At 32.5% G+C, this 9,923-nt stretch overlaps 1 protein-coding gene across 5 annotated transcripts in view; it reads left to right on the plus strand.

Moving 5' to 3' along the window:
- The window catches only part of fkbp10a (FKBP prolyl isomerase 10a), a 131,863-nt gene that overhangs the window by 114,362 nt on the left and 7,578 nt on the right, over positions 1-9,923 (plus strand). For 2 of the 5 annotated variants that reach the window (XM_073931624.1, XM_073931629.1), the window contains one exon: positions 6,256-9,542. The gene's annotated coding sequence lies outside the window, so the exon portion shown is untranslated. Of the gene's footprint in view, positions 1-6,255; positions 9,543-9,923 lie in introns of those variants that run through there. The other 3 variants (XR_012395002.1, XR_012395003.1, XR_012395001.1) reach the window with 3 other exon arrangements.

Below are 9,923 nucleotides of genomic sequence, written 5' to 3' on the forward strand. Positions count from 1 at the left end.
TAAAAGTGATCATACATGAAACACCTAGGTTCAGGACAGGTATCTGGTGTTAAATTATGTAATAATTATCATACATCAACACCTGGGATCAGAACATGTATCTGATGTTAAATAATATAAAACTGTTGGGAAACGCTTGGGACCAGGACAGGTATTTGATGTTACTATAAATAACAAAATGTATCATATACAAAACACCTGGGATCAGGACAGGTATCTGATGTTAAATTTTATAAAAGTGATCATACATGAAACACCTGGGTTCAGGACAGGTAATCTGATGTTAAATTTTATAAAAGTGATCATACATGAAACACCTGGGTTCAGGACAGGTAATCTGATGTTAAATTTTATAAAAGTGATCATACATGAAACACCTGGGTTCAGGACAGGTAATCTGATGTTAAATTTTATAAAAGTGATCATACATGAAACACCTGGGATCAGGACAGGTATCTGATGTTAAATTTTATAAAAGTGATCATACATGAAACACCTGGGTTCAGGACAGGTAATCTGATGTTAAATTTTATAAAAGTGATCATACATGAAACACCTGGGATCAGGACAGGTATCTGATGTTAAATTTTATAAAAGTGATCATACATGAAACACCTGGGTTCAGGACAGGTAATCTGATGTTAAATTTTATAAAAGTGATCATACATGAAACACCTGGGTTCAGGACAGGTAATCTGATGTTAAATTTTATAAAAGTGATCATACATGAAACACCTGGGATCAGGACAGGTATCTGATGTTAAATTTTATAAAAGTGATCATACATGAAACACCTGGGTTCAGGACAGGTAATCTGATGTTAAATTTTATAAAAGTGATCATACATGAAACACCTGGGTTCAGGACAGGTATCTGATGTTAAATTATGTAATAATGATCATATATCAACACCTGGGATCAGAACATGCATCTGATGTTAAATTATATAAAACTGTTTGTAAACACTTGGGACCAGGACAGGTATTTGATGTTACTGTAAATAACAAAATTTATCATTTACAAAACACCTGGGATAAGGAAAGGTATCTGATGTTAAATTTTATAAAAGTGATCAGGACTATATACTACAAATAAAAGACACTGAACATGAAACCCCTGTGATCGCATACAGGTATTTGAATCAAACGGTTGTTTTCACAATCTGTGCATGATCCGTGGCTAATGCAAATTCACAAATAAGCCACATGATGATGTAGTTGCAATTACGCTTTACAGAAACCCCTGGAAAAAGTGCTTGCCTTGTACAAGGCAAAAAATACAAGCATAATATCCTGTATGAAATTAATCAACCCAGGCTCATTATGGATGCATACTCAAGTTTAAATTTCTGGGAACAACGAAATACATAACTGGAGGTATGTCTGCTCACAGTTTTTGTTTTGCAAATCCGCCAGAGGCAATTACACAGCGGTTTTATATCAAAAGTTGATAATGAAATAAAAATATACTACATTTTGATGGCAAAATATAACCCTTTAAGCGATGGCTGTTATTTGTTTCAGTATTCAAACATTAAATAACGAATGCAGCAAGTGAAATAAATATGAAACTGCACATATATAGCAGGATATAAAGCATACTAACAAGCTGTAGGCAAATTCTTGCTTGACGTTTTAAAAAATATTTGCGTAGCTACCCAGTATATATTAAAGATCACTGAGAACAAAAACACAGAAACATGTTACTTACATCCAACTTATGTATAACTGAATCATATAATGGCATATTGCTGAAAAGATGAAAACTGCTCATTATATTTTTATAAAACATTTGTCAAAACGTATTGATATTTTTGAGTAAAAACAATACCGACATTTAAGAATCTATATTTATTTAATTTATTCATTCATTCGACTAGTTTATTGGTGCTTATATAGGCTATAGTATAAATCATACAACAGTACCTTGGACAGCTAAAGTGCCACTCCGTAATGCTTTCAAGCAAAGTCTAAATAAATTAGGATTGATTTAAAATAAGGGATTGATTTTCTAACATAGACTTTTGCGTGGCCGACATTACAACATGCCGTAACCGCTTTGTTCGATGCGCAGCAGGAAAAAAAAAAGTCTTTCAGCAGTGCATGTAGTCGTTAGTAAAGTTCTCTCCTGGATCAGAGCAAGTTTTTGTGCTCCCAAATACTGCGCTGGCGCTTAGTCAGGCAAATTAAAGGACTCATTGCCTCGAATGTCAATCAAATTAATCAAGCTCTAGCCACAAATTAAATAATAGGCTATTTTAATATTTCTAAGATTTTAGATGACATCTTAGTAATTATATCATGCATGGTTAATTGTATTCAAGCCTATGAAATTATAACTTAAATAAATAAAATATCTTCGTAAGAATGTGATGTGTTATTCCCTTCTCTGGCAGAGACTGCTCTATTGTTTTAAAACCCTTTTTAAACTGTATCATTTAGCCCTGGCTAATTTTTTTATATTAAATGTATGGTGGATTTCTGACTAGCGCGCATCCGCAGAGCCAGTTGTGGTAGCTTGGCAACAGAACCGTGATGTCAACACACAGAATCTGTCGGCACAGTTCAGCACGGTTGTCTAACCATGCCGAGAATGGTTTGTAATTGTGCCACACCGTTCCAGGCTCAGTGAAGAAACAACCGTAACTGTACCGCAGTGTTCTTAGAACGATTTGGCACGATAGTGGAAAAGTGGCTCCGGATTCTGGAACCATTTTTTGACGGACTCAAACCCTGTCATCTGAAAACACCGAAAAAGCCGTCCGTATGAAATCAAGCAGTCAGCTGTTAGCACTAAAAGGAACAAAAGCCATATGCGGCATCGTACCCTTATCGTAGCCATCATTTTAAAGATGAAATGGTCATACCTGTGCCTACATAATTTGGATACTCTAGAAATGTAGACAGGGGTACATATCCATAATGAGCATGTTGAAATTAATCAGCAAAGATGTCAAAATAGAACATAAATTTAAAATAATAAAACTCTGAACACTCAAGTTTTCTAGGTAGTATTTATCAAGAGAGTAAAGAACTATAATAAAATATTCAGCATACCTTATTGAAGCAACTTATATTATTCGTGCTTTACACTTTCATCTTCCTTAGTTCTGTTCTGTTGTTCTGCCTTTCCGTAAGCAACTACAGTACCTACGTACACTTGGTTTTGTGTTTTACTCAATAATGAGGTTTATCAGTTCAACCTTACTGTAAACACTGAAAACCCCTTAAACTGACAGCCCTTTATTGTACAAATAACAGTTTAATTTACATTCACTTTTGTAAACATATTTTGTAAAATGTGCATGAAATTTGTACATAAAATCATAAAATAAAACATTGGCAGTTGACATTAGAGTAGTTAGCCGAAGGGTAACATGGATGTTACAAATAATTTACAATAAACGTATTTCTTGATTTCATTTTTTTTATTTCTCATTAATTGAACTGAATGGAGCTCATAATAACAAAATAAATCATGAGTATAACTTCCTAATTATATAAATGTGTAAATAAATTGTTATTATTATAATTGTTGTTGATGTTGGGCGACTCAGTGGCACAGTAAGTAGTGCTGTCGCCTGACAATAGGAAGGTCGCTGGTTCAAGCCTCGGCTAGGTCAGTTGGCATTTCTGTGTGAAGTTTGCATGTTCTCCTCTGGGTGCTCCAGTTTCCTCCACAAGTCCAAAGACATGTGGTACAGGTAAATTGCTAAATGAAGCTAAGCTAGAGTATGTGTGTGAATGAATGTGTATGAATGTTTCCCAGTGATAAGTTGCAGCTAGATTATATATATATATATATATATATATATATATATATATATATATATATATATATATATATATATATGTGTGTGTGTGTGTGTGTGTCTGTGTGTGTGTCTGTGTCAATCCATTAAAAAAAAAACTAATCACACTTTTTTTTAAAAGTTAATCACGATTAATCACATTTAAAAGACTGAAACTTGTAATTTTGGCTATTCCAATGTAAAATTAATGTAAACGCAAGACAAATACTATTTAAATCCAAACTATAATTCATTATTAGAATTTTTGTTTAACTTGTAACACAGATTTCTTTATGTAAACAACATACCCACAATAAACCATCAAGATCCTGGCTTGACAGCCATATTTATTACAGAAATTAAAACACAGGCATGTTAATGCCATTTGAATTTCAAAACAATCAATGCCAATAAAGAAAACATTGATTTCCATGTTGGATTCTAAGTGGACTCCAAAAAATGCCAAAATACAGGCATTACAGATATGGAAAATTATAATAATAATAATAATAATAATAATAATAATAATAATAATAAAGTATTGAATACAAAACAATTGCACTCATTGCAGGGCTGGACTGGGACAAAAAAAATCGGCCCTGGCATTTTGGGCCAGAGCGGCCCACTACATCAGTCAAAATGCTCACCATCTGTGCATGCCCTTGAATATATTTACCAACTCCCATTTTATAAATGCACAAAAGCCATATATAGGAAATAACAAGAGTTGACAAATTAAAAACTTAAATTTATTTTATTATTACAATAAAACTATAATCCACACTGGAAATGTGGGTGCATGTGTGTTTTGAGGGAGCCTAATAAATAATGAACATGACAAAAACTGCCTGCTGATGCAAACAGTTAATGTTGATTAATAAAATAAAGAAAAATAATAAAAGCAATGTATCAGAGACCCTTTAAAATTGTTTAACTCAACAATGAAAAATCAAATGTTGCCAAAAGATTTTACATTGTCAATCAAATGAACTTAAACAACTGAAAGCAGCAACAAATATTTGTTTGGGCCCAAACTACAAAACTAAATGTAAAAAAAGTTGTTTAAGTTGCACACTAGTTTGGTCATGTATAAATATCATTATAATAACCATATTGTATAGGTATTATTGCTATAAGCCATATCATGCTGACGATCAAAAACACAATGTCATGATCTCATGCGATTGTCTTCTGACCGAGTACATCTTAAAATACATGATTGACACCCCTCATCGAGCTTGAGAAGCAGACATTCTTTATAATTTGTAAAGTAAAGACTTGCAGCATAGGAGTAAGTTGCCGCGGGCCGTGGGGCAGATTAAAAGTATATAAAAAAAGTATATTTATATGGACAGATAGGTAACTAGATAGAATAGACAGGGATATATTGATCTGTGCACCGCTGCAGAGCGCAGACGCAATAGGCAATGCCTTCTCTCCCACGGACCCGCGCGTAAGAAACAGGCATGACTCTTGGCTATTTTGACAAATACAAATACAAACTTTTTTTCGAAACTCTACAGAACAAACCATCATTATACAACTTGCCTACTCTAACCTGCCTAGTTAACCTAATTACCCTAGTTAAGTCTTTAAATGTCACTTTAAGCTGTATAGAAGTGTCTTGAAAAATATCTAGTAAAATATTATTTACTATCATCATGGCAAAGATAAAATAAATCAGCTATTACAAATGAGTTATTAAAACTATTATGTTTAAAAATATGTTGAAAAAAATCTTCTCTCTGTTAAACAGAAATTTGGAAATAAAAAGTGTGTTTATCTGGGGGGGGGGGGGGGGTCTGGGGTAATTCAGGTGTGCTCATAATTCGGACTTCAACGGTATATATATATATATATATATATATATATATATATATATATATATATATATATATATATATATATATATATATATATATATATATTCAAATTTTCGATCAATACAGCAATATTTAGTTTACTACAGGAGTGCTGCCCATTCACAGTATTTTAAGTTGAAAGACTTGTGGAATGGTGTGATGACATTTTTTTTAATGTAACAAAGACTTGAATTGATTTTTGACCTTCGATCTGTGGGGATTACACAACGAAAAACAAACTTTGAGGTATAGTAATAAATATTAGACTTGCATTTATAACTTTTACATAATATCACAATATCACATTGGGATTATCAAATGAGAATGTAATGTGTACAGGAAGTTATTGCCTTTTTTTGTAATGATTTGTGACAATGTAAAGGTCTGAGTTCAATTGACTTTGTAGTATTACTCCATTTATGTTGAATGGAGCTTACATTAAACTAGAACGTAAACCTGCATTTTCCACAACAGTCCATGGAGCACAAGTCTCATAAAATTTTCTGTTATAATAAATGTTATAAAACTGTTTAAAATATTGTTTATTCATTAAAAAATAGCATTTGTAATGTTTAATTTTCTTTCATTTTCTTTTTGGCTTAGTCCCTTTATTAATCTGGGGTCGTCACAGCGGAATGAACCGCCAATTTATTCAGCATATATTTTACGAAGCGAGCCAGCTGCAACCCATCACTGGTAAATATATATACACAGCCATTCACAAAAATACATATGGGCAATTTAGCTAACCCAGTTTTCCTTTAATGCATGTCTTTGGACTTGTGGAGGAAACCAGAGCACCCTAAATAAAACCCACGTGAACTGACCCAACCAAGGCTTTAACCAGCGACCTTCTTGCTGTGAGGCGAACGTGCTGCGCCACTGTGCAGCCCTGTTTCATTAATTATTTTCACTAATTCTAATTTCTACCTTTTTGCTTGAGCTAATGATAGAATTTTGTAATCTAGATTTAGTAAAGTGATTGGTCTCCCTTATGCATGGGCCTGTATAAGATTTTGACGGGTCGATAAACTTGGATAAAAATATCACAATATTGTAATAACTGCTTTAAAATAAGCTTTTTTTAAAAAATGTTTTTGTACATTTTTGGTTATTTTTTATACTGCTGGAGAGATACTGTTGTCCTAAAAAAAAAAAGTAAAAAATCTTACACATACCCACTGTATTACAGAAAAATTTAGCAGTTTTAAAACCTTGACTTTTCCAAACCATGATATACCTTGAAAACGGTTATCGTATGCCTAGTTTCTATGTTATCAAGGGATACCTGGTTAAGGTATTAAAGTTATTACCTGTTTCATAGAAGTACCTAAATCCTCTTTACTAATACATTCATTATACATTCTAAGTAAAGGTGTCTGGATCATATCTTGAAATACATGCATAAAACTCAATAGATACTCCATATGAGCCTGGGGATTTACCCTTCTTTATGGACAGCATTGCTTTGGCAAGTTTGTCTAAAGAAAGTTTATCACAGTTTTTTTTTTTTTTTAATTTATTTGAAATTACTAGTTGAGGGTTCGATTCCTCATATAAAAGAATTTGCAAGCTTTTCTTAATAATATGAACATTATAATTTGTTATAAACGGAAAATACAAATTTATTCATTTGACTGGGATTTTTTCCCCTTGCCATCAATTGTTAAAGCCGAAATACTTTTTTTTAATATATTTAAGTAATCTATTTAATTTCTCAATTTAGATAAATACAGTAGGCTTCCTCTGTGTTGACATTCTTTAAATAGCTTAATAAGCTCAATAATAATTTCTTTGGCATCTTTTAGAATTTACTGCTTTAACTTTCCTTTGATGCATTGATAACTAACGTTGAATTAAAAAAAATCTCATATTTGAAGATTCATCTTCCAAAATAGAAGCAGTTTTTTTAATGGAATTTTGTTATTTTCATCTGACTTTTTACTAAATTTCAAATAGCCTCTGATTCTTGTGCAATTGTATTTCTCTTCCTTTTAAGAAATTAAGCATTGAATGCAGCTCAAATTGCACTGCTCCAGATCTGCATCCAGTAGAAAAGTTTGCATGGTTGTAACTTGTATTTTGTTTTAGTTCTCATGATGGCAAATCCAGTGACTATTCAGACCCTGACATGGAAACTGAGTATGTTACCTTCACCGCACACCACAGGCACACAGCCAGAACAGCTGAAATGTTTTAATTCACAAGCCTGGAATACATACTTGATTATTGTTTTTCCTTTAATGAAAAATTTAATGAAATATGAAAGGCACATTAACTTTATGGGCTGGTCCATTTGAAGTTCTCTAAAAGTTGAAAGCTTATAACTTGAGTAAGCTGATTTACTTGACCATTTTAAATATTGGAAGTACTGATCGGCACAGGAAAACAATTCTTTTTGTTGTTGTAAAAGTTGGTTTAACCAAAGCAGCCTTCGATCTGTCAAAAACATGCGGCTATACACTTAGATTTATTTTTATTATAATGACAATTAAACCTTCTCGAATTATTTATATTTAGGAGGAATAGCCCAAATATATAGGCCTATATTTGATACACACATAATTGTTATATGTTGTTTATGTTAAAAGGATTTGAAAATAGTTATCTCAAAACCTCACGTAATTTATTTGTTTCAAAAGGCTATCGTGGACAGCTTAGTCACCCAGAAGCCTCCATATTGAGCCTATGTGTCCTATCTGTATTAACATGCTGAAAAACACCATGACCATTTCTGCATCGCATTGTCATAGCACTCTGGGTGAAGCCAAATATGTGGATTACCTGTTTTCACATCTCACCAAAATTAATATATTAGTTTTTCTCAGTTGTTTACATGTATCCAATACTTGTAGTCACATTTTCTACATTCGCAACACAATTAGCATTACATCGTGTTGTAACCATACAATTCATGTTGTTTTCACACTATTCAGTTTGGCAAAATGGTTACGTTTTCTTGTCACATAAGCTTGTCCCATACCAAAATTATGAATCTTTCTCATCCTTTTCAAATGCTTAAATGCAGCATGACAAAGTAGACAATATAGGGTAAAGAAACAACTATAAACTGTTACTGACTACAACAGCATCTGATAAGAATAATTTGAATAACTTATTTAACCACCTAAAACTAGGCAGCATGTTCATCCTGGATGCAGTGAAGTTGACTTTATATATTTGTAATAGGGATGCACCAAAATGAAAATTCTTGGCCAAAAACCAATAAATACGAAAGCAAAGAACTGAAACCGCGAAAGAAATTGTGCCACTTAGTAGCAACATTCCACGACTGTGTACTAACCTTTATATAAGGCATTGCACTTGCATAAATTTATATTATAATTCCAAAGAATAAATCAAATTCAAATAAAATAAAAATGCAAATAAAAAAATACAAAAATCACTTCTGGGTATGGGGACTTTGAGAGGTGGAGCTTGTCACGAGCCTGGCGTTTTGAGGGTATTTAAATAAGGCCAGTGCATAAATAACCATTTTCAGGGGTCAATTTAAGGGAATTTAAGGCTGGCATAAGGCATTTCCACTTGTGCCCTAAACTGTTGCTATAACTATTTTCCCTTAACACACTTAAACCAAAACGGCTCCCTAAAATAAGCAAACGTGATTAACCATTGTTATGCACAAAAAATTATGATTTTAAAAAAGCATTAAACAAAAGTTTCAAAAGTACTAAGTGTATGAACAAAAAAAAAAAATTCAACATTTTAGCAGTTAAAATTTGAAATCTCAAAAAATGGTGTAATCCAATTCAATTTGCATCCGAAACTATTTGCCACTGCCAGGACATAAAAATGTTAGCAAGTTTGTGATATAAATTATGTTTTATTTAGATTTTAGAGGCTTGATAATAACAGAACAGTTACAGTATAAAAACAAAAACAGTATAAAAAAAAAAAAACTTTCATTTTATTAGGAAACAAAGCAAGCGGTCCATTCAGCTGCACCCCTGCTCTTGGTATTTAAGCATTTTAAACCAATAAAATCATGTGTATTCATTTATTGTCCTAGTTTAGAACTAAGCTACCTGCTGCATCAGAAATGTGTATTTGTGTATTTCCCTACTTAATAATAACATGCGAAAAGTGTTTGAATTAAAGTACCAGAATGACTAAGTGGCAAATGCATATCCTGATTGTTCATATAAAGCATTCATACTGTATTAAAATAAAATAAGCACCTACTCAAGTGCGATTTTACATGCAGCTAAAGGAAAACTATAATTTCAGGTAGATTGATTCTGCAGGATTCA

Source organism: Danio rerio, chromosome 19 (assembly GCF_049306965.1).
Source record: "Danio rerio strain Tuebingen ecotype United States chromosome 19, GRCz12tu, whole genome shotgun sequence".
NCBI classification, from domain to species: Eukaryota; Metazoa; Chordata; class Actinopteri; order Cypriniformes; family Danionidae; genus Danio; species Danio rerio.